The sequence below is a fragment of the Ranitomeya variabilis genome, chromosome 2 (assembly GCF_051348905.1).
Source record: "Ranitomeya variabilis isolate aRanVar5 chromosome 2, aRanVar5.hap1, whole genome shotgun sequence".
NCBI classification, from domain to species: domain Eukaryota; kingdom Metazoa; phylum Chordata; class Amphibia; order Anura; family Dendrobatidae; genus Ranitomeya; species Ranitomeya variabilis.
This window is the reverse complement of record NC_135233.1, coordinates 516,297,897-516,320,772: the sequence shown is the minus strand read 5'-3', so window position 1 is coordinate 516,320,772 and position 22,876 is coordinate 516,297,897. Positions and strand designations below refer to the sequence as shown.

The 22,876-nt window shown below is 37.1% G+C and overlaps 13 non-coding genes across 13 annotated transcripts; all 13 read right to left on the bottom strand.

Annotated features, from left to right (window-relative positions):
• Positions 1-875: 875 nt before the first annotated feature.
• TRNAQ-CUG (transfer RNA glutamine (anticodon CUG)) lies at positions 876-947 on the bottom strand. Its single transcript has one exon. It is a non-coding gene; the product is annotated as a tRNA-Gln (tRNA).
• A 1,709-nt stretch (positions 948-2,656) lies between these two features.
• On the bottom strand, positions 2,657-2,728 carry TRNAQ-CUG (transfer RNA glutamine (anticodon CUG)). The gene has a single exon. It is a non-coding gene; the product is annotated as a tRNA-Gln (tRNA).
• A 5,269-nt stretch (positions 2,729-7,997) lies between these two features.
• TRNAQ-CUG (transfer RNA glutamine (anticodon CUG)) lies at positions 7,998-8,069 on the bottom strand. Its single transcript has one exon. It is a non-coding gene; the product is annotated as a tRNA-Gln (tRNA).
• A 1,709-nt stretch (positions 8,070-9,778) lies between these two features.
• Positions 9,779-9,850, bottom strand: TRNAQ-CUG (transfer RNA glutamine (anticodon CUG)). The gene has a single exon. It is a non-coding gene; the product is annotated as a tRNA-Gln (tRNA).
• Positions 9,851-11,563: 1,713 nt separating this feature from the next.
• On the bottom strand, positions 11,564-11,635 carry TRNAQ-CUG (transfer RNA glutamine (anticodon CUG)). Its single transcript has one exon. It is a non-coding gene; the product is annotated as a tRNA-Gln (tRNA).
• Positions 11,636-13,344: 1,709 nt separating this feature from the next.
• TRNAQ-CUG (transfer RNA glutamine (anticodon CUG)) lies at positions 13,345-13,416 on the bottom strand. The gene has a single exon. It is a non-coding gene; the product is annotated as a tRNA-Gln (tRNA).
• Positions 13,417-15,863: 2,447 nt separating this feature from the next.
• TRNAS-AGA (transfer RNA serine (anticodon AGA)) lies at positions 15,864-15,945 on the bottom strand. The gene has a single exon. It is a non-coding gene; the product is annotated as a tRNA-Ser (tRNA).
• Positions 15,946-16,912: 967 nt separating this feature from the next.
• On the bottom strand, positions 16,913-16,984 carry TRNAQ-CUG (transfer RNA glutamine (anticodon CUG)). The gene has a single exon. It is a non-coding gene; the product is annotated as a tRNA-Gln (tRNA).
• A 1,713-nt stretch (positions 16,985-18,697) lies between these two features.
• On the bottom strand, positions 18,698-18,769 carry TRNAQ-CUG (transfer RNA glutamine (anticodon CUG)). Its single transcript has one exon. It is a non-coding gene; the product is annotated as a tRNA-Gln (tRNA).
• A 664-nt stretch (positions 18,770-19,433) lies between these two features.
• Positions 19,434-19,515, bottom strand: TRNAS-AGA (transfer RNA serine (anticodon AGA)). Its single transcript has one exon. It is a non-coding gene; the product is annotated as a tRNA-Ser (tRNA).
• A 969-nt stretch (positions 19,516-20,484) lies between these two features.
• On the bottom strand, positions 20,485-20,556 carry TRNAQ-CUG (transfer RNA glutamine (anticodon CUG)). The gene has a single exon. It is a non-coding gene; the product is annotated as a tRNA-Gln (tRNA).
• Positions 20,557-21,220: 664 nt separating this feature from the next.
• TRNAS-AGA (transfer RNA serine (anticodon AGA)) lies at positions 21,221-21,302 on the bottom strand. Its single transcript has one exon. It is a non-coding gene; the product is annotated as a tRNA-Ser (tRNA).
• A 967-nt stretch (positions 21,303-22,269) lies between these two features.
• TRNAQ-CUG (transfer RNA glutamine (anticodon CUG)) lies at positions 22,270-22,341 on the bottom strand. Its single transcript has one exon. It is a non-coding gene; the product is annotated as a tRNA-Gln (tRNA).
• Between the last annotated feature and the right edge of the window lie 535 nt (positions 22,342-22,876).

Below are 22,876 nucleotides of genomic sequence, written 5' to 3'. Positions count from 1 at the left end.
ATAGAAACAAATTTCCAGGTCCCAGTAAAATGTAAAAATCTGATTTAAAGTCATCATCAATGGAAATCATGCACAGTTTAAGACTTTTACCTCTTTATAAGGCGGATTTGGAGTGGGTCCATTCCAAAAACATCCTGAAAATTACTCTGAAAATGCTGAAAACACTGAACAAATTAATTTCCACGTAAAAAAGAGTTGCTGTTCATATGATCAGGCTTTTGGGCGTCTTTTAACCACATCAAGTTTCCAAAAATGACAAGCAGTTAACTGAAATAAGCATATCATTCTTCAGGTGTTTTTCATTTAGAAGATCTCCATACTTATAATACAATTCAATGGCAAGGTTAGGAAAACTCCTTCAATGTTCCTGAGAGACTTTTGGTGCATTTTGTGAGCTACAAAGAAAAGCCACAAAAACAGACTCAAAAGATGCCCAAAATAATTTTAGAAAAACACCACCAAAAATGTTTACAAACCGCTGTAGGAAATTCTGAAAAACACAAGAAAAGATGATTCAGGAAGAAAACGCCAACATTTCCTGAAGCCATTTCAGCTTCAAATCCTTGTCAGTTTCATACACCTGGAAAAAGTGTTATGTGAACATTGACATAAATCATAGGGTATGGTTGCTTTGCGTGACACAGTTCGTAAGAGTGCTGTAACTTAAAGTCAATTTTAAGTTTCCGTAATCCTGCTTTAAAGGTAGATTTGGCCATAGAACTCAAAGTGATCACTCCATGGATGCTTGGAACATTCAAATCTTTGTTTTGCATGTTGATTTTAACTTTCTCTTTTTATCTTTTTATGTTAAACCTTTGGCACAGGAGAACTCAGTGTAAGTGCAAAAACTGAAACACATGTACAAAGAGCTGCCCAGGTTCCACTGAGATTTGAACTCAGATCGCTGGATTCAGAGTCCAGAGTGCTAACCATTACACCATGGAACCACACGCACAAAAAATAACTGGCTGCAGTTTTTTTGTGCTAAAAAGCACATATGAACTCATGAATCATGGTGAAAAAAGGCTCTAAAGCTGTAGTGCAAATCTACAATTAATACACAATGGTAAATTAATATCTCCTAAACTTTATTTCCACAAGTGTGCCAAGAGTTCCATGATATCTCAACAATGACAGTTTTAAATGTTGATGAAAAGTGGCTAGTAAATAGAGTGTTGGATCTGTTACTTGGAAAAAGGGTAAGAAAAAAATAACTGCAAAACTTATACTGTTAGAAAGCTGTTCATCCAGAAGTGGCTAAAAAATTTTCATTGTGTGGTAAAAAGTTTTATCCAAGAGATAATTCAAGGTTGCTGTGAATAAAAGTGCATGTCTCAGTACATCTGCCAAAGCAGTGGTCTGTAACTGCTAGACAAAAGAGGGAGATGCACCACTTACCTGGTGGCACTCATGGCGCTTCTTTTAATTAGTGGCATGACGCACGTGGGATGTAGCGTCAGATCGGCTTATATAAAATGCATCCAAAAATCAAGTCAGTCTGGTTCTAGAAACCCTGCCCAAAGTTCGCATATCACCTTCATGTGGCATAAAACAGGACACACACAAATTTATCTTCTCAGGTAATCAGTCAAAAAACTATATGAACATATTTGTAGTCGGCAGGATTTGAACCTGCGCAGGGAAACCCCAATGGATTTCTAGTCCACCGCCTTTGTAGGCCACGACTACTCAGACGTTGATTTTTGATGAGAATCAAACACCTTTTCTTATAGCACCATGATCAAGATCAGTGATTATCCCTCTGGAAAACATCTCAGAAAATAGAAACAAATTTCCAGGTCCCAGTAAAATGTAATATTCTGATTTAAAGTCATCATCAATGGAAATCATGCACAGTTTAAGACTTTTACATCTTTATAAGGCGGATTTGGAGTGGGTCCATTCCAAAAACATCCTGAAAATTACTCTGAAAATGCTGAAAACACTGAACAAATTAATTTCCACGTAAAAAAAACTTGCTGTTCATATGATCAGGCTTTTGGGCGTCTTTTAACCACATCAAGTTTCCAAAAATGCCAAGCGGTTAACTAAAATAAGCATATCATTTTTCAGGTGTTTTTCATTTAGAAGAGCTCCATACTTATAATACAATTCAATGGCAAGGTTAGGAAAACTCCTTCAAGGTTCCTGAGAGACTTTTGGTGCATTTTGTGAGCTACAAAGAAAAGCCACAAAAACAGACTCAAAAGATGCCCAAAATAATTTTAGAAAAACACCACCAAAAATGTTTACAAACCGCTGTAGGAAATTCTGAAAAACACAAGAAAAGATGATTCAGGAAGAAAACGCCAACATTTCCTGAAGCCATTTCAGCTTCAAATCCTTGTCAGTTTCATACACCTGGAAAAAGTGTTATGTGAACATTGACATAAATCAAAGGGTATGGTTGCTTTGCGTGACACAGTTCGTAAGAGTGCTGTAACTTAAAGTCAATTTTAAGTTTCCGTAATCCTGCTTTAAAGGTAGATTTGGCCATAGAACTCAAAGTGATCACTCCATGGATGCTTGGAACATTCAAATCTTTGTTTTGCATGTTGATTTTAACTTTCTCTTTTTATCTTTTTATGTTAAACCTTTGGCACAGGAGAACTCAGTGTAAGTGCAAAAACTGAAACACATGTACAAAGAGCTGCCCAGGTTCCACTGAGATTTGAACTCAGATCGCTGGATTCAGAGTCCAGAGTGCTAACCATTACACCATGGAACCACACGCACAAAAAATAACTGGCTGCAGTTTTTTTGTGCTAAAAAGCACATATGAACTCATGAATCATGGTGAAAAAAGGCTCTAAAGCTGTAGTGCAAATCTACAATTAATACACAATGGTAAATTAATATCTCCTAAACTTTATTTCCACAAGTGTGCCAAGAGTTCCATGATATCTCAACAATGACAGTTTTAAATGTTGATGAAAAGTGGCTAGTAAATAGAGTGTTGGATCTGTTACTTGGAAAAAGGGTAAGAAAAAAATAACTGCAAAACTTATACTGTTAGAAAGCTGTTCATCCAGAAGTGGCTAAAAATTTTTCATTGTGTGGTAAAAAGTTTTATCCAAGAGATAATTCAAGGTTGCTGTGAATAAAAGTGCATGTCTCAGTACATCTGCCAAAGCAGTGGTCTGTAACTGCTAGACAAAAGAGGGAGATGCACCACTTACCTGGTGGCACTCATGGCGCTTCTTTTAATTAGTGGCATGACGCACGTGGGATGTAGCGTCAGATCGGCTTATATAAAATGCATCCAAAAATCAAGTCAGTCTGGTTCTAGAAACCCTGCCCAAAGTTCGCATATCACCTTCATGTGGCGTAAAACAGGACACACGCAAATTTATCTTCTCAGGTAATCAGTCAAAAAACTATATGAACATATTAGTAGTCAGCAGGATTTGAACTAGCACGGAGAAACCCCAATGGATTTCTAGTCCATCGCCTTAACCACTCGGCCACGACTACTCAGACATTGACCTTTGATGAGAATCAAACACCTTTTCTTATAGCACCATGATCAAGATCAGTGATTATCCCTCTGGAAAAAATCTCAGAAAATAGAAACAAATTTCCAGGTCCCAGTAAAATGTAAAAATCTGATTTAAAGTAATCATCAATGGGAATCATGCACAGTTTAAGACTTTTACCTCTTTATAAGGCGGACTTGGAGTGGGTCCATTCCAAAAACATCCTGAATATTACTCTGAAAATACTGAAAACACTGAACAAATTAATTTCCACGTAAAAAAGACTTGCTGTTCATATGATCAGGCTTTTGGGCGTCTTTTAACCACATCAAGTTTCCAAAAATGCCAAGCTGTTAACTAAAATAAGCATATCATTCTTCAGGTGTTTTTCATTTAGAAGAGCTCCATACTTATAATACTCTTCAATGGCAAGGTTAGGAAAACTCCTTCAAGGTTCCTGAGAGACTTTTGGTGCATTTTGTGAGCTACAAAGAAAAGCCACAAAAACAGACTCAAAAGATGCCCAAAATAATTTTAGAAAAACACCACCAAAAATGTTTACAAACTGCTGTAGGAAATTCTGAAAAACACAAGAAAAGATGATTCAGGAAGAAAACGCCAACATTTCCTGAAGCCATTTCAGCTTCAAATCCTTGTCAGTTTCATACACCTGGAAAAAGTGTTATGTGAACATTGACATAAATCATGGGGTATGGTTGCTTTGCGTGACACAGTTCGTAAGAGTGCTGTAACTTAAAGTCAATTTTAAGTTTCCGTAATCCTGCTTTAAAGGTAGATTTGGCCATAGAACTCAAAGTGATCACTCCATGGATGCTTGGAACATTCAAATCTTTGTTTTGCATGTTGATTTTAACTTTCTCTTTTTATGTTAAACCTTTGGCACAGGAGAACTCAGTGTAAGTGCAAAAACTGAAACACATGTACAAAGAGCTGTCCAGGTTCCTCTGAGATTTGAACTCAGATCGCTGGATTTAGAGTCCAGAGTGCTAACCATTACACCATGGAACCACATGCACAAAAAAGTAACTGGCTGCAGTTTTTTTGTGCTAAAAAGCACATATGAACTCATGAATCATGGTGAAAAAAGGCTCTAAAGCTGTAGTGCAAATCTACAATTAATACACAATGGTAAATTAATATCTCCTAAACTTTATTTCCACAAGTGTGCCAAGAGTTCCATGATATCTCAACAATGACAGTTTTAAATGTTGATGGAAAGTGGCTAGTAAATAGAGTGTTGGATCTGTTACTTGGAAAAAGGGTAAGAAAAAAATAACTGCAAAACTTATACTGTTAGAAAGCTGTTCATCCAGACGTGGCTAAAAAATTTTCATTGTGTGGTAAAAAGTTTTATCCAAGAGATAATTGAAGGTTGCTGTGAATAAAAGTGCATGTCCCAGTACATCTGCCACAGCAGTGGTCTGTAACTGCTAGACAAAAGAGGGAGATGCACCACTTACCTGGTGGCACTCATGGCGCTTCTTTTAATTAGTGGCATGACGCACGTGGGATGTAGCGTCAGATCGGCTTATATAAAATGCATCCAAAAATCAAGTCAGTCTGGTTCTAGAAACCCTGCCCAAAGTTCGCATATCACCTTCATGTGGCATAAGACAGGACACACGCAAATTTATCTTCTCAGGTAATCAGTCAAAAAACTATACGAACATATTCGTAGTCAACAGGATTTGAACCTGCGCGGAGAAACCCCAATGGATTTCTAGCCCATCGCCTTAACCACTCGGCCACGACTACTCAGACGTTGACCTTTGATGAGAATCAAACACCTTTTCTTATAGCACCATGATCAAGATCAGTGATTATCCCTCTGGAAAACATCTCAGAAAATAGAAACAAATTTCCAGGTCCCAGTAAAATGTAAAAATCTGATTTAAAGTCATCATCAATGGGAATCATGCACAGTTTAAGACTTTTACCTCTTTATAAGGCGGATTTGGAGTGGGTCCATTCCAAAAACATCCTGAAAATTACTCTGAAAATGCTGAAAACACTGAACAAATTAATTTCCACGTAAAAAAGAGTTGCTGTTCATATGATCAGGCTTTTGGGCGTCTTTTAACCACATCAAGTTTCCAAAAATGCCAAGCGGTTAACTAAAATAAGCATATCATTCTTCAGGTGTTTTTCATTTAGAAGAGCTCCATACTTATAATACAATTCAATGGCAAGGTTAGGAAAACTCCTTCAAGGTTCCTGAGAGACTTTTGGTGCATTTTGTGAGCTACAAAGAAAAGCCACAAAAACAGACTCAAAAGATGCCCAAAATAATTTTAGAAAAACACCACCAAAAATGTTTACAAACCGCTGTAGGAAATTCTGAAAAACACAAGAAAAGATGATTCAGGAAGAAAACGCCAACATTTCCTGAAGCCATTTCAGCTTCAAATCCTTGTCAGTTTCATACACCTGGAAAAAGTGTTATGTGAACATTGACATAAATCATAGGGTATGGTTGCTTTGCGTGACACAGTTCATAAGAGTGCTGTAACTTAAAGTCAATTTTAAGTTTCCGTAATCCTGCTTTATAGGTAGATTTGGCCATAGAACTCAAAGTGATCACTCCATGGATGCTTGGAACATTCAAATCTTTGTTTTGCATGTTGATTTTAACTTTCTCTTTTTATGTTAAACCTTTGGCACAGGAGAACTCAGTGTAAGTGCAAAAACTGAAACACATGTACAAAGAGCTGTCCAGGTTCCTCTGAGATTTGAACTCAGATCGCTGGATTTAGAGTCCAGAGTGCTAACCATTACACCATGGAACCACATGCACAAAAAAGTAACTGGCTGCAGTTTTTTTGTGCTAAAAAGCACATATGAACTCATGAATCATGGTGAAAAAAGGCTCTAAAGCTGTAGTGCAAATCTACAATTAATACACAATGGTAAATTAATATCTCCTAAACTTTATATCCACAAGTGTGCCAAGAGTTCCATGATATCTCAACAATGACAGTTTTAAATGTTGATGGAAAGTGGCTAGTAAATAGAGTGTTGGATCTGTTACTTGGAAAAAGGGTAAGAAAAAAATAACTGCAAAACTTATACTGTTAGAAAGCTGTTCATCCAGAAGTGGCTAAAAAAATTTCATTGTGTGGTAAAAAGTTTTATCCAAGAGATAATTGAAGGTTGCTGTGAATAAAAGTGCATGTCTCAGTACATCTGCCAAAGCAGTGGTCTGTAACTGCTAGACAAAAGAGGGAGATGCACCACTTACCTGGTGGCACTCATGGCGCTTCTTTTAATTAGTGGCATGACGCACGTGGGATGTAGCGTCAGATCGGCTTATATAAAATGCATCCAAAAATCAAGTCAGTCTGGTTCTAGAAACCCTGCCCAAAGTTCGCATATCACCTTCATGTGGCATAAAACAGGACACACGCAAATTTATCTTCTCAGGTAATCAGTCAAAAAACTATATGAACATATTCGTAGACGGCAGGATTTGAACCTGCGCGGGGAAACCCCAATGGATTTCTAGTTCATCGCCTTAACCACTCGGCCACGACTACTCAGATGTTGATTTTTGATGAGAATCAAACACCTTTTCTTATAGCACCATGATCAAGATCAGTGATTATCCCTCTGGAAAACATCTCAGAAAATAGAAACAAATTTCCAGGTCCCAGTAAAATGTAAAAATCTGATTTAAAGTCATCATCAATGGAAATCATGCACAGTTTAAGACTTTTACCTCTTTATAAGGCGGATTTGGAGTGGGTCCATTCCAAAAACATCCTGAAAATTACTCTGAAAATGCTGAAAACACTGAACAAATTAATTTCCACGTAAAAAAGAGTTGCTGTTCATATGATCAGGCTTTTGGGCGTCTTTTAACCACATCAAGTTTCCAAAAATGACAAGCAGTTAACTGAAATAAGCATATCATTCTTCAGGTGTTTTTCATTTAGAAGATCTCCATACTTATAATACAATTCAATGGCAAGGTTAGGAAAACTCCTTCAATGTTCCTGAGAGACTTTTGGTGCATTTTGTGAGCTACAAAGAAAAGCCACAAAAACAGACTCAAAAGATGCCCAAAATAATTTTAGAAAAACACCACCAAAAATGTTTACAAACCGCTGTAGGAAATTCTGAAAAACACAAGAAAAGATGATTCAGGAAGAAAACGCCAACATTTCCTGAAGCCATTTCAGCTTCAAATCCTTGTCAGTTTCATACACCTGGAAAAAGTGTTATGTGAACATTGACATAAATCATAGGGTATGGTTGCTTTGCGTGACACAGTTCGTAAGAGTGCTGTAACTTAAAGTCAATTTTAAGTTTCCGTAATCCTGCTTTAAAGGTAGATTTGGCCATAGAACTCAAAGTGATCACTCCATGGATGCTTGGAACATTCAAATCTTTGTTTTGCATGTTGATTTTAACTTTCTCTTTTTATCTTTTTATGTTAAACCTTTGGCACAGGAGAACTCAGTGTAAGTGCAAAAACTGAAACACATGTACAAAGAGCTGCCCAGGTTCCACTGAGATTTGAACTCAGATCGCTGGATTCAGAGTCCAGAGTGCTAACCATTACACCATGGAACCACACGCACAAAAAATAACTGGCTGCAGTTTTTTTGTGCTAAAAAGCACATATGAACTCATGAATCATGGTGAAAAAAGGCTCTAAAGCTGTAGTGCAAATCTACAATTAATACACAATGGTAAATTAATATCTCCTAAACTTTATTTCCACAAGTGTGCCAAGAGTTCCATGATATCTCAACAATGACAGTTTTAAATGTTGATGAAAAGTGGCTAGTAAATAGAGTGTTGGATCTGTTACTTGGAAAAAGGGTAAGAAAAAAATAACTGCAAAACTTATACTGTTAGAAAGCTGTTCATCCAGAAGTGGCTAAAAAATTTTCATTGTGTGGTAAAAAGTTTTATCCAAGAGATAATTCAAGGTTGCTGTGAATAAAAGTGCATGTCTCAGTACATCTGCCAAAGCAGTGGTCTGTAACTGCTAGACAAAAGAGGGAGATGCACCACTTACCTGGTGGCACTCATGGCGCTTCTTTTAATTAGTGGCATGACGCACGTGGGATGTAGCGTCAGATCGGCTTATATAAAATGCATCCAAAAATCAAGTCAGTCTGGTTCTAGAAACCCTGCCCAAAGTTCGCATATCACCTTCATGTGGCATAAAACAGGACACACACAAATTTATCTTCTCAGGTAATCAGTCAAAAAACTATATGAACATATTTGTAGTCGGCAGGATTTGAACCTGCGCAGGGAAACCCCAATGGATTTCTAGTCCACCGCCTTTGTAGGCCACGACTACTCAGACGTTGATTTTTGATGAGAATCAAACACCTTTTCTTATAGCACCATGATCAAGATCAGTGATTATCCCTCTGGAAAACATCTCAGAAAATAGAAACAAATTTCCAGGTCCCAGTAAAATGTAATATTCTGATTTAAAGTCATCATCAATGGAAATCATGCACAGTTTAAGACTTTTACATCTTTATAAGGCGGATTTGGAGTGGGTCCATTCCAAAAACATCCTGAAAATTACTCTGAAAATGCTGAAAACACTGAACAAATTAATTTCCACGTAAAAAAAACTTGCTGTTCATATGATCAGGCTTTTGGGCGTCTTTTAACCACATCAAGTTTCCAAAAATGCCAAGCGGTTAACTAAAATAAGCATATCATTTTTCAGGTGTTTTTCATTTAGAAGAGCTCCATACTTATAATACAATTCAATGGCAAGGTTAGGAAAACTCCTTCAAGGTTCCTGAGAGACTTTTGGTGCATTTTGTGAGCTACAAAGAAAAGCCACAAAAACAGACTCAAAAGATGCCCAAAATAATTTTAGAAAAACACCACCAAAAATGTTTACAAACCGCTGTAGGAAATTCTGAAAAACACAAGAAAAGATGATTCAGGAAGAAAACGCCAACATTTCCTGAAGCCATTTCAGCTTCAAATCCTTGTCAGTTTCATACACCTGGAAAAAGTGTTATGTGAACATTGACATAAATCAAAGGGTATGGTTGCTTTGCGTGACACAGTTCGTAAGAGTGCTGTAACTTAAAGTCAATTTTAAGTTTCCGTAATCCTGCTTTAAAGGTAGATTTGGCCATAGAACTCAAAGTGATCACTCCATGGATGCTTGGAACATTCAAATCTTTGTTTTGCATGTTGATTTTAACTTTCTCTTTTTATCTTTTTATGTTAAACCTTTGGCACAGGAGAACTCAGTGTAAGTGCAAAAACTGAAACACATGTACAAAGAGCTGCCCAGGTTCCACTGAGATTTGAACTCAGATCGCTGGATTCAGAGTCCAGAGTGCTAACCATTACACCATGGAACCACACGCACAAAAAATAACTGGCTGCAGTTTTTTTGTGCTAAAAAGCACATATGAACTCATGAATCATGGTGAAAAAAGGCTCTAAAGCTGTAGTGCAAATCTACAATTAATACACAATGGTAAATTAATATCTCCTAAACTTTATTTCCACAAGTGTGCCAAGAGTTCCATGATATCTCAACAATGACAGTTTTAAATGTTGATGAAAAGTGGCTAGTAAATAGAGTGTTGGATCTGTTACTTGGAAAAAGGGTAAGAAAAAAATAACTGCAAAACTTATACTGTTAGAAAGCTGTTCATCCAGAAGTGGCTAAAAAATTTTCATTGTGTGGTAAAAAGTTTTATCCAAGAGATAATTGAAGGTTGCTGTGAATAAAAGTGCATGTCTCAGTACATCTGCCAAAGCAGTGGTCTGTAACTGCTAGACAAAAGAGGGAGATGCACCACTTACCTGGTGGCACTCATGGCGCTTCTTTTAATTAGTGGCATGACGCACGTGGGATGTAGCGTCAGATCGGCTTATATAAAATGCATCCAAAAATCAAGTCAGTCTGGTTCTAGAAACCCTGCCCAAAGTTCGCATATCACCTTCATGTGGCATAAAACAGGACACACACAAATTTATCTTCTCAGGTAATCAGTCAAAAAACTATATGAACATATTCGTAGACGGCAGGATTTGAACCTGCGCGGGGAAACCCCAATGGATTTCTAGTTCATCGCCTTAACCACTCAGCCACGACTACTCAGATGTTGATTTTTGATGAGAATCAAACACCTTTTCTTATAGCACCATGATCAAGATCAGTGATTATCCCTCTGGAAAACATCTCAGAAAATAGAAACAAATTTCCAGGTCCCAGTAAAATGTAAAAATCTGATTTAAAGTCATCATCAATGGAAATCATGCACAGTTTAAGACTTTTACCTCTTTATAAGGCGGATTTGGAGTGGGTCCATTCCAAAAACATCCTGAAAATTACTCTGAAAATGCTGAAAACACTGAACAAATTAATTTCCACGTAAAAAAGAGTTGCTGTTCATATGATCAGGCTTTTGGGCGTCTTTTAACCACATCAAGTTTCCAAAAATGACAAGCAGTTAACTGAAATAAGCATATCATTCTTCAGGTGTTTTTCATTTAGAAGATCTCCATACTTATAATACAATTCAATGGCAAGGTTAGGAAAACTCCTTCAATGTTCCTGAGAGACTTTTGGTGCATTTTGTGAGCTACAAAGAAAAGCCACAAAAACAGACTCAAAAGATGCCCAAAATAATTTTAGAAAAACACCACCAAAAATGTTTACAAACCGCTGTAGGAAATTCTGAAAAACACAAGAAAAGATGATTCAGGAAGAAAACGCCAACATTTCCTGAAGCCATTTCAGCTTCAAATCCTTGTCAGTTTCATACACCTGGAAAAAGTGTTATGTGAACATTGACATAAATCATAGGGTATGGTTGCTTTGCGTGACACAGTTCGTAAGAGTGCTGTAACTTAAAGTCAATTTTAAGTTTCCGTAATCCTGCTTTAAAGGTAGATTTGGCCATAGAACTCAAAGTGATCACTCCATGGATGCTTGGAACATTCAAATCTTTGTTTTGCATGTTGATTTTAACTTTCTCTTTTTATCTTTTTATGTTAAACCTTTGGCACAGGAGAACTCAGTGTAAGTGCAAAAACTGAAACACATGTACAAAGAGCTGCCCAGGTTCCACTGAGATTTGAACTCAGATCGCTGGATTCAGAGTCCAGAGTGCTAACCATTACACCATGGAACCACACGCACAAAAAATAACTGGCTGCAGTTTTTTTGTGCTAAAAAGCACATATGAACTCATGAATCATGGTGAAAAAAGGCTCTAAAGCTGTAGTGCAAATCTACAATTAATACACAATGGTAAATTAATATCTCCTAAACTTTATTTCCACAAGTGTGCCAAGAGTTCCATGATATCTCAACAATGACAGTTTTAAATGTTGATGAAAAGTGGCTAGTAAATAGAGTGTTGGATCTGTTACTTGGAAAAAGGGTAAGAAAAAAATAACTGCAAAACTTATACTGTTAGAAAGCTGTTCATCCAGAAGTGGCTAAAAAATTTTCATTGTGTGGTAAAAAGTTTTATCCAAGAGATAATTCAAGGTTGCTGTGAATAAAAGTGCATGTCTCAGTACATCTGCCAAAGCAGTGGTCTGTAACTGCTAGACAAAAGAGGGAGATGCACCACTTACCTGGTGGCACTCATGGCGCTTCTTTTAATTAGTGGCATGACGCACGTGGGATGTAGCGTCAGATCGGCTTATATAAAATGCATCCAAAAATCAAGTCAGTCTGGTTCTAGAAACCCTGCCCAAAGTTCGCATATCACCTTCATGTGGCATAAAACAGGACACACACAAATTTATCTTCTCAGGTAATCAGTCAAAAAACTATATGAACATATTTGTAGTCGGCAGGATTTGAACCTGCGCAGGGAAACCCCAATGGATTTCTAGTCCACCGCCTTTGTAGGCCACGACTACTCAGACGTTGATTTTTGATGAGAATCAAACACCTTTTCTTATAGCACCATGATCAAGATCAGTGATTATCCCTCTGGAAAACATCTCAGAAAATAGAAACAAATTTCCAGGTCCCAGTAAAATGTAATATTCTGATTTAAAGTCATCATCAATGGAAATCATGCACAGTTTAAGACTTTTACATCTTTATAAGGCGGATTTGGAGTGGGTCCATTCCAAAAACATCCTGAAAATTACTCTGAAAATGCTGAAAACACTGAACAAATTAATTTCCACGTAAAAAAAACTTGCTGTTCATATGATCAGGCTTTTGGGCGTCTTTTAACCACATCAAGTTTCCAAAAATGCCAAGCGGTTAACTAAAATAAGCATATCATTTTTCAGGTGTTTTTCATTTAGAAGAGCTCCATACTTATAATACAATTCAATGGCAAGGTTAGGAAAACTCCTTCAAGGTTCCTGAGAGACTTTTGGTGCATTTTGTGAGCTACAAAGAAAAGCCACAAAAACAGACTCAAAAGATGCCCAAAATAATTTTAGAAAAACACCACCAAAAATGTTTACAAACCGCTGTAGGAAATTCTGAAAAACACAAGAAAAGATGATTCAGGAAGAAAACGCCAACATTTCCTGAAGCCATTTCAGCTTCAAATCCTTGTCAGTTTCATACACCTGGAAAAAGTGTTATGTGAACATTGACATAAATCAAAGGGTATGGTTGCTTTGCGTGACACAGTTCGTAAGAGTGCTGTAACTTAAAGTCAATTTTAAGTTTCCGTAATCCTGCTTTAAAGGTAGATTTGGCCATAGAACTCAAAGTGATCACTCCATGGATGCTTGGAACATTCAAATCTTTGTTTTGCATGTTGATTTTAACTTTCTCTTTTTATCTTTTTATGTTAAACCTTTGGCACAGGAGAACTCAGTGTAAGTGCAAAAACTGAAACACATGTACAAAGAGCTGCCCAGGTTCCACTGAGATTTGAACTCAGATCGCTGGATTCAGAGTCCAGAGTGCTAACCATTACACCATGGAACCACACGCACAAAAAATAACTGGCTGCAGTTTTTTTGTGCTAAAAAGCACATATGAACTCATGAATCATGGTGAAAAAAGGCTCTAAAGCTGTAGTGCAAATCTACAATTAATACACAATGGTAAATTAATATCTCCTAAACTTTATTTCCACAAGTGTGCCAAGAGTTCCATGATATCTCAACAATGACAGTTTTAAATGTTGATGAAAAGTGGCTAGTAAATAGAGTGTTGGATCTGTTACTTGGAAAAAGGGTAAGAAAAAAATAACTGCAAAACTTATACTGTTAGAAAGCTGTTCATCCAGAAGTGGCTAAAAAATTTTCATTGTGTGGTAAAAAGTTTTATCCAAGAGATAATTGAAGGTTGCTGTGAATAAAAGTGCATGTCTCAGTACATCTGCCAAAGCAGTGGTCTGTAACTGCTAGACAAAAGAGGGAGATGCACCACTTACCTGGTGGCACTCATGGCGCTTCTTTTAATTAGTGGCATGACGCACGTGGGATGTAGCGTCAGATCGGCTTATATAAAATGCATCCAAAAATCAAGTCAGTCTGGTTCTAGAAACCCTGCCCAAAGTTCGCATATCACCTTCATGTGGCATAAAACAGGACACACACAAATTTATCTTCTCAGGTAATCAGTCAAAAAACTATATGAACATATTTGTAGTCGGCAGGATTTGAACCTGCGCGGGGAAACCCCAATGGATTTCTAGTCCACCGCCTTTGTAGGCCACGACTACTCAGACGTTGATTTTTGATGAGAATCAAACACCTTTTCTTATAGCACCATGATCAAGATCAGTGATTATCCCTCTGGAAAACATCTCAGAAAATAGAAACAAATTTCCAGGTCCCAGTAAAATGTAATATTCTGATTTAAAGTCATCATCAATGGAAATCATGCACAGTTTAAGACTTTTACATCTTTATAAGGCGGATTTGGAGTGGGTCCATTCCAAAAACATCCTGAAAATTACTCTGAAAATGCTGAAAACACTGAACAAATTAATTTCCACGTAAAAAAAACTTGCTGTTCATATGATCAGGCTTTTGGGCGTCTTTTGGGCGTCTTTTAACCACATCAAGTTTCCAAAAATGCCAAGCGGTTAACTAAAATAAGCATATCATTTTTCAGGTGTTTTTCATTTAGAAGAGCTCCATACTTATAATACAATTCAATGGCAAGGTTAGGAAAACTCCTTCAAGGTTCCTGAGAGACTTTTGGTGCATTTTGTGAGCTACAAAGAAAAGCCACAAAAACAGACTCAAAAGATGCCCAAAATAATTTTAGAAAAACACCACCAAAAATGTTTACAAACCGCTGTAGGAAATTCTGAAAAACACAAGAAAAGATGATTCAGGAAGAAAACGCCAACATTTCCTGAAGCCATTTCAGCTTCAAATCCTTGTCAGTTTCATACACCTGGAAAAAGTGTTATGTGAACATTGACATAAATCAAAGGGTATGGTTGCTTTGCGTGACACAGTTCGTAAGAGTGCTGTAACTTAAAGTCAATTTTAAGTTTCCGTAATCCTGCTTTAAAGGTAGATTTGGCCATAGAACTCAAAGTGATCACTCCATGGATGCTTGGAACATTCAAATCTTTGTTTTGCATGTTGATTTTAACTTTCTCTTTTTATCTTTTTATGTTAAACCTTTGGCACAGGAGAACTCAGTGTAAGTGCAAAAACTGAAACACATGTACAAAGAGCTGCCCAGGTTCCACTGAGATTTGAACTCAGATCGCTGGATTCAGAGTGCTAACCATTACACCATGGAACCACACGCACAAAAAATAACGCTGCAGTTTTTTTGTGCTAAAAAGCACATATGAACTCATGAATCATGGTGAAAAAAGGCTCTAAAGCTGTAGTGCAAATCTACAATTAATACACAATGGTAAATTAATATCTCCTAAACTTTATTTCCACAAGTGTGCCAAGAGTTCCATGATATCTCAACAATGACAGTTTTAAATGTTGATGAAAAGTGGCTAGTAAATAGAGTGTTGGATCTGTTACTTGGAAAAAGGGTAAGAAAAAAATAACTGCAAAACTTATACTGTTAGAAAGCTGTTCATCCAGAAGTGGCTAAAAAATTTTCATTGTGTGGTAAAAAGTTTTATCCAAGAGATAATTGAAGGTTGCTGTGAATAAAAGTGCATGTCTCAGTACATCTGCCAAAGCAGTGGTCTGTAACTGCTAGACAAAAGAGGGAGATGCACCACTTACCTGGTGGCTCTCATGGCGCTTCTTTTAATTAGTGGCATGACGCACGTGGGATGTAGCGTCAGATCGGCTTATATAAAATGCATCCAAAAATCAAGTCAGTCTGGTTCTAGAAACCCTGCCCAAAGTTCGCATATCACCTTCATGTGGCATAAAACAGGACACACGCAAATTTATCTTCTCAGGTAATCAGTCAAAAAACTATATGAACATATTCGTAGTCGGCAGGATTTGAACCTGCGCAGGGAAACCCCAATGGATTTCTAGTCCATCGCCTTAACCACTCGGCCACGACTACTCAGACGTTGATTTTTGATGAGAATCAAACACCTTTTCTTATAGCACCATGATCAAGATCAGTGATTATCCCTCTGGAAAACATCTCAGAAAATAGAAACAAATTTCCAGGTCCCAGTAAAATGTAAAAATCTGATTTAAAGTCATCATCAATGGAAATCATGCACAGTTTAAGACTTTTACATCTTTATAAGGCGGATTTGGAGTGGGTCCATTCCAAAAACATCCTGAAAATTACTCTGAAAATGCTGAAAACACTGAACAAATTAATTTCCACGTAAAAAAGACTTGCTGTTCATATGATCAGGCTTTTGGGCATCTTTTAACCACATCAAGTTTCCAAAAATGCCAAGCGGTTAACTAAAATAAGCATATCATTTTTCAGGTGTTTTTCATTTAGAAGAGCTCCATACTTATAATACAATTCAATGGCAAGGTTAGGAAAACTCCTTCAAGGTTCCTGAGAGACTTTTGGTGCATTTTGTGAGCTACAAAGAAAAGCCACAAAAACAGACTCAAAAGATGCCCAAAATAATTTTAGAAAAACACCACCAAAAATGTTTACAAACCGCTGTAGGAAATTCTGAAAAACACAAGAAAAGATGATTCAGGAAGAAAACGCCAACATTTCCTGAAGCCATTTCAGCTTCAAATCCTTGTCAGTTTCATACACCTGGAAAAAGTGTTATGTGAACATTGACATAAATCAAAGGGTATGGTTGCTTTGCGTGATACAGTTCGTAAGAGTGCTGTAACTTAAAGTCAATTTTAAGTTTCCGTAATCCTGCTTTAAAGGTAGATTTGGCCATAGAACTCAAAGTGATCACTCCATGGATGCTTGGAACATTCAAATCTTTGTTTTGCATGTTGATTTTAACTTTCTCTTTTTATATTTTTATGTTAAACCTTTGGCACAGGAGAACTCAGTGTAAGTGCAAAAACTGAAACACATGTACAAAGAGCTGCCCAGGTTCCACTGAGATTTGAACTCAGATCGCTGGATTCAGAGTCCAGAGTGCTAACCATTACACCATGGAACCACACGCACAAAAAATAACTGGCTGCAGTTTTTTTGTGCTAAAAAGCACATATGAACTCATGAATCATGGTGAAAAAAGGCTCTAAAGCTGTAGTGCAAATCTACAATTAATACACAATGGTAAATTAATATCTCCTAAACTTTATTTCCACAAGTGTGCCAAGAGTTCCATGATATCTCAACAATGACAGTTTTAAATGTTGATGAAAAGTGGCTAGTAAATAGAGTGTTGGATCTGTTACTTGGAAAAAGGGTAAGAAAAAAATAACTGCAAAGCTTATACTGTTAGAAAGCTGTTCATCCAGAAGTGGCTAAAAAAATTTCATTGTGTGGTAAAAAGTTTTATCCAAGAGATAATTCAAGGTTGCTGTGAATAAAAGTGCATGTCTCAGTACATCTGCCAAAGCAGTGGTCTGTAACTGCTAGACAAAAGAGGGAGATGCACCACTTACCTGGTGGCACTCATGGCGCTTCTTTTAATTAGTGGCATGATGCACGTGGGATGTAGCGTCAGATCGGCTTATATAAAATGCATCCAAAAATCAAGTCAGTCTGGTTCTAGAAACCCTGCCCAAAGTTCGCATATCACCTTCATGTGGCATAAAACAGGACACACGCAAATTTATCTTCTCAGGTAATCAGTCAAAAAACTATATGAACATATTCGTAGTCGGCAGGATTTGAACCTGCGCGGGGAAACCGCAATGGATTTCTAGTCCATCGCCTTAACCACTCGGCCACGACTACTCAGACGTTGATTTTTGATGAGAATCAAACACCTTTTCTTATAGCACCATGATCAAGATCAGTGATTATCCCTCTGGAAAACATCTCAGAAAATAGAAACAAATTTCCAGGTCCCAGTAAAATGTAAAAATCTGATTTAAAGTCATCATCAATGGAAATCATGCACAGTTTAAGACTTTTACATCTTTATAAGGCGGATTTGGAGTGGGTCCATTCCAAAAACATCCTGAAAATTACTCTGAAAATGCTGAAAACACTGAACAAATTAATTTCCACGTAAAAAAGACTTGCTGTTCATATGATCAGGCTTTTGGGCATCTCTTAACCACATCAAGTTTCCAAAAATGCCAAGCGGTTAACTAAAATAAGCATATCATTTTTCAGGTGTTTTTCATTTAGAAGAGCTCCATACTTATAATACAATTCAATGGCAAGGTTAGGAAAACTCCTTCAAGGTTCCTGAGAGACTTTTGGTGCATTTTGTGAGCTACAAAGAAAAGCCACAAAAACAGACTCAAAAGATTCCCAAAATAATTTTAGAAAAACACCACCAAAAATGTTTACAAACCGCTGTAGGAAATTCTGAAAAACACAAGAAAAGATGATTCAGGAAGAAAACGCCAACATTTCCTGAAGCCATTTCAGCTTCAAATCCTTGTCAGTTTCATACACCTGGAAAAAGTGTTATGTGAACATTGACATAAATCAAAGGGTATGGTTGCTTTGCGTGACACAGTTTGTAAGAGTGCTGTAACTTAAAGTCAATTTTAAGTTTCCGTAATCCTGCTTTAAAGGTAGATTTGGCCATAGAACTCAAAGTGATCACTCCATGGATGCTTGGAACATTCAAATCTTTGTTTTGCATGTTGATTTTAACTTTCTCTTTTTATATTTTTATGTTAAACCTTTGGCACAGGAGAACTCAGTGTAAGTGCAAAAACTGAAACACATGTACAAAGAGCTGCCCAGGTTCCACTGAGATTTGAACTCAGATCGCTGGATTCAGAGTCCAGAGTGCTAACCATTACACCATGGAACCACACGCACAAAAAATAACTGGCTGCAGTTTTTTTGTGCTAAAAAGCACATATGAACTCATGAATCATGGTGAAAAAAGGCTCTAAAGCTGTAGTGCAAATCTACAATTAATACACAATGGTAAATTAATATCTCCTAAACTTTATTTCCACAAGTGTGCCAAGAGTTCCATGATATCTCAACAATGACAGTTTTAAATGTTGATGAAAAGTGGCTAGTAAATAGAGTGTTGGATCTGTTACTTGGAAAAAGGGTAAGAAAAAAATAACTGCAAAGCTTATACTGTTAGAAAGCTGTTCATCCAGAAGTGGCTAAAAAATTTTCATTGTGTGGTAAAAAGTTTTATCCAAGAGATAATTCAAGGTTGCTGTGAATAAAAGTGCATGTCTCAGTACATCTGCCAAAGCAGTGGTCTGTAACTGCTAGACAAAAGAGGGAGATGCACCACTTACCTGGTGGCACTCATGGCTCTTCTTTTAATTAGTGGCATGACACACGTGGGATGTAGCGTCAGATCGGCTTATATAAAATGCATCCAAAAATCAAGTCAGTCTGGTTCTAGAAACCCTGCCCAAAGTTCGCATATCACCTTCATGTGGCATAAAACAGGACACACGCAAATTTATCTTCTCAGGTAATCAGTCAAAAAACTATATGAACATATTCGTAGTCGGCAGGATTTGAACCTGCGCGGGGAAACCCCAATGGATTTCTAGTCCATCGCCTTAACCACTCGGCCACGACTACTCGGACGTTGATTTTTGATGAGAATCAAACACCTTTTCTTATAGCACCATGATCAAGATCAGTGATTATCCCTCTGGAAAACATCTCAGAAAATAGAAACAAATTTCCAGGTCCCAGTAAAATGTAAAAATCTGATTTAAAGTCATCATCAATGGAAATCATGCACAGTTTAAGACTTTTACATCTTTATAAGGCGGATTTGGAGTGGGTCCATTCCAAAAACATCCTGAAAATTACTCTGAAAATGCTGAAAACACTGAACAAATTAATTTCCACGTAAAAAAGACTTGCTGTTCATATGATCAGGCTTTTGGGCATCTTTTAACCACATCAAGTTTCCAAAAATGCCAAGCGGTTAACTAAAATAAGCATATCATTTTTCAGGTTTTTTTTACATTTAGAAGAGCTCCATACTTATAATACAATTCAATGGCAAGGTTAGGAAAACTCCTTCAAGGTTCCTGAGAGACTTTTGGTGCATTTTGTGAGCTACAAAGAAAAGCCACAAAAACAGACTCAAAAGATGCCCAAAATAATTTTAGAAAAACACCACCAAAAATGTTTACAAACCGCTGTAGGAAATTCTGAAAAACACAAGAAAAGATGATTCAGGAAGAAAACGCCAACATTTCCTGAAGCCATTTCAGCTTCAAATCCTTGTCAGTTTCATACACCTGGAAAAAGTGTTATGTGAACATTGACATAAATCAAAGGGTATGGTTGCTTTGCGTGACACAGTTCGTAAGAGTGCTGTAACTTAAAGTCAATTTTAAGTTTCCGTAATCCTGCTTTAAAGGTAGATTTGGCCATAGAACTCAAAGTGATCACTCCATGGATGCTTGGAACATTCAAATCTTTGTTTTGCATGTTGATTTTAACTTTCTCTTTTTATCTTTTTATGTTAAACCTTTGGCACAGGAGAACTCAGTGTAAGTGCAAAAACTGAAACACATGTACAAAGAGCTGCCCAGGTTCCACTGAGATTTGAACTCAGATCGCTGGATTCAGAGTCCAGAGTGCTAACCAATACACCATGGAACCACACGCACAAAAAATAACTGGCTGCAGTTTTTTTGTGCTAAAAAGCACATATGAACTCATGAATCATGGTGAAAAAAGGCTCTAAAGCTGTAGTGCAAATCTACAATTAATACACAATGGTAAATTAATATCTCCTAAACTTTATTTCCACAAGTGTGCCAAGAGTTCCATGATATCTCAACAATGACAGTTTTAAATGTTGATGAAAAGTGGCTAGTAAATAGAGTGTTGGATCTGTTACTTGGAAAAAGGGTAAGAAAAAAATAACTGCAAAGCTTATACTGTTAGAAAGCTGTTCATCCAGAAGTGGCTAAAAAATTTTCATTGTGTGGTAAAAAGTTTTATCCAAGAGATAATTCAAGGTTGCTGTGAATAAAAGTGCATGTCTCAGTACATCTGCCAAAGCAGTGGTCTGTAACTGCTAGACAAAAGAGGGAGATGCACCACTTACCTGGTGGCACTCATGGCGCTTCTTTTAATTAGTGGCATGACGCACGTGGGATGTAGCGTCAGATCGGCTTATATAAAATGCATCCAAAAATCAAGTCAGTCTGGTTCTAGAAACCCTGCCCAAAGTTCGCATATCACCTTCATGTGGCATAAAACAGGACACACGCAAATTTATCTTCTCAGGTAATCAGTCAAAAAACTGTATGAACATATTCGTAGTCGGCAGGATTTGAACCTGCGCGGGGAAACCCCAATGGATTTCTAGTCCATCGCCTTAACCACTCGGCCACGACTACTCAGACGTTGATTTTTGATGAGAATCAAACACCTTTTCTTATAGCACCATGATCAAGATCAGTGATTATCCCTCTGGAAAACATCTCAGAAAATAGAAACAAATTTCCAGGTCCCAGTAAAATGTAAAAATCTGATTTAAAGTCATCATCAATGGAAATCATGCACAGTTTAAGACTTTTACATCTTTATAAGGCGGATTTGGAGTGGGTCCATTCCAAAAACATCCTGAAAATTACTCTGAAAATGCTGAAAACACTGAACAAATTAATTTCCACGTAAAAAAGACTTGCTGTTCATATGATCAGGCTTTTGGGCGTCTTTTAACCACATCAAGTTTCCAAAAATGCCAAGCGGTTAACTAAAATAAGCATATCATTTTTCAGGTGTTTTTCATTTAGAAGAGCTCCATACTTATAATACAATTCAATGGCAAGGTTAGGAAAACTCCTTCAAGGTTCCTGAGAGACTTTTGGTGCATTTTGTGAGCTACAAAGAAAAGCCACAAAAACAGACTCAAAAGATGCCCAAAATAATTTTAGAAAAACACCACCAAAAATGTTTACAAACCGCTGTAGGAAATTCTGAAAAACACAAGAAAAGATGATTCAGGAAGAAAACGCCAACATTTCCTGAAGCCATTTCAGCTTCAAATCCTTGTCAGTTTCATACACCTGGAAAAAGTGTTATGTGAACATTGACATAAATCAAAGGGTATGGTTGCTTTGCGTGATACAGTTCGTAAGAGTGCTGTAACTTAAAGTCAATTTTAAGTTTCCGTAATCCTGCTTTAAAGGTAGATTTGGCCATAGAACTCAAAGTGATCACTCCATGGATGCTTGGAACATTCAAATCTTTGTTTTGCATGTTGATTTTAACTTTCTCTTTTTATATTTTTATGTTAAACCTTTGGCACAGGAGAACTCAGTGTAAGTGCAAAAACTGAAACACATGTACAAAGAGCTGCCCAGGTTCCACTGAGATTTGAACTCAGATCGCTGGATTCAGAGTCCAGAGTGCTAACCATTACACCATGGAACCACACGCACAAAAAATAACTGGCTGCAGTTTTTTTGTGCTAAAAAGCACATATGAACTCATGAATCATGGTGAAAAAAGGCTCTAAAGCTGTAGTGCAAATCTACAATTAATACACAATGGTAAATTAATATCTCCTAAACTTTATTTCCACAAGTGTGCCAAGAGTTCCATGATATCTCAACAATGACAGTTTTAAATGTTGATGAAAAGTGGCTAGTAAATAGAGTGTTGGATCTGTTACTTGGAAAAAGGGTAAGAAAAAAATAACTGCAAAGCTTATACTGTTAGAAAGCTGTTCATCCAGAAGTGGCTAAAAAAATTTCATTGTGTGGTAAAAAGTTTTATCCAAGAGATAATTCAAGGTTGCTGTGAATAAAAGTGCATGTCTCAGTACATCTGCCAAAGCAGTGGTCTGTAACTGCTAGACAAAAGAGGGAGATGCACCACTTACCTGGTGGCACTCATGGCGCTTCTTTTAATTAGTGGCATGATGCACGTGGGATGTAGCGTCAGATCGGCTTATATAAAATGCATC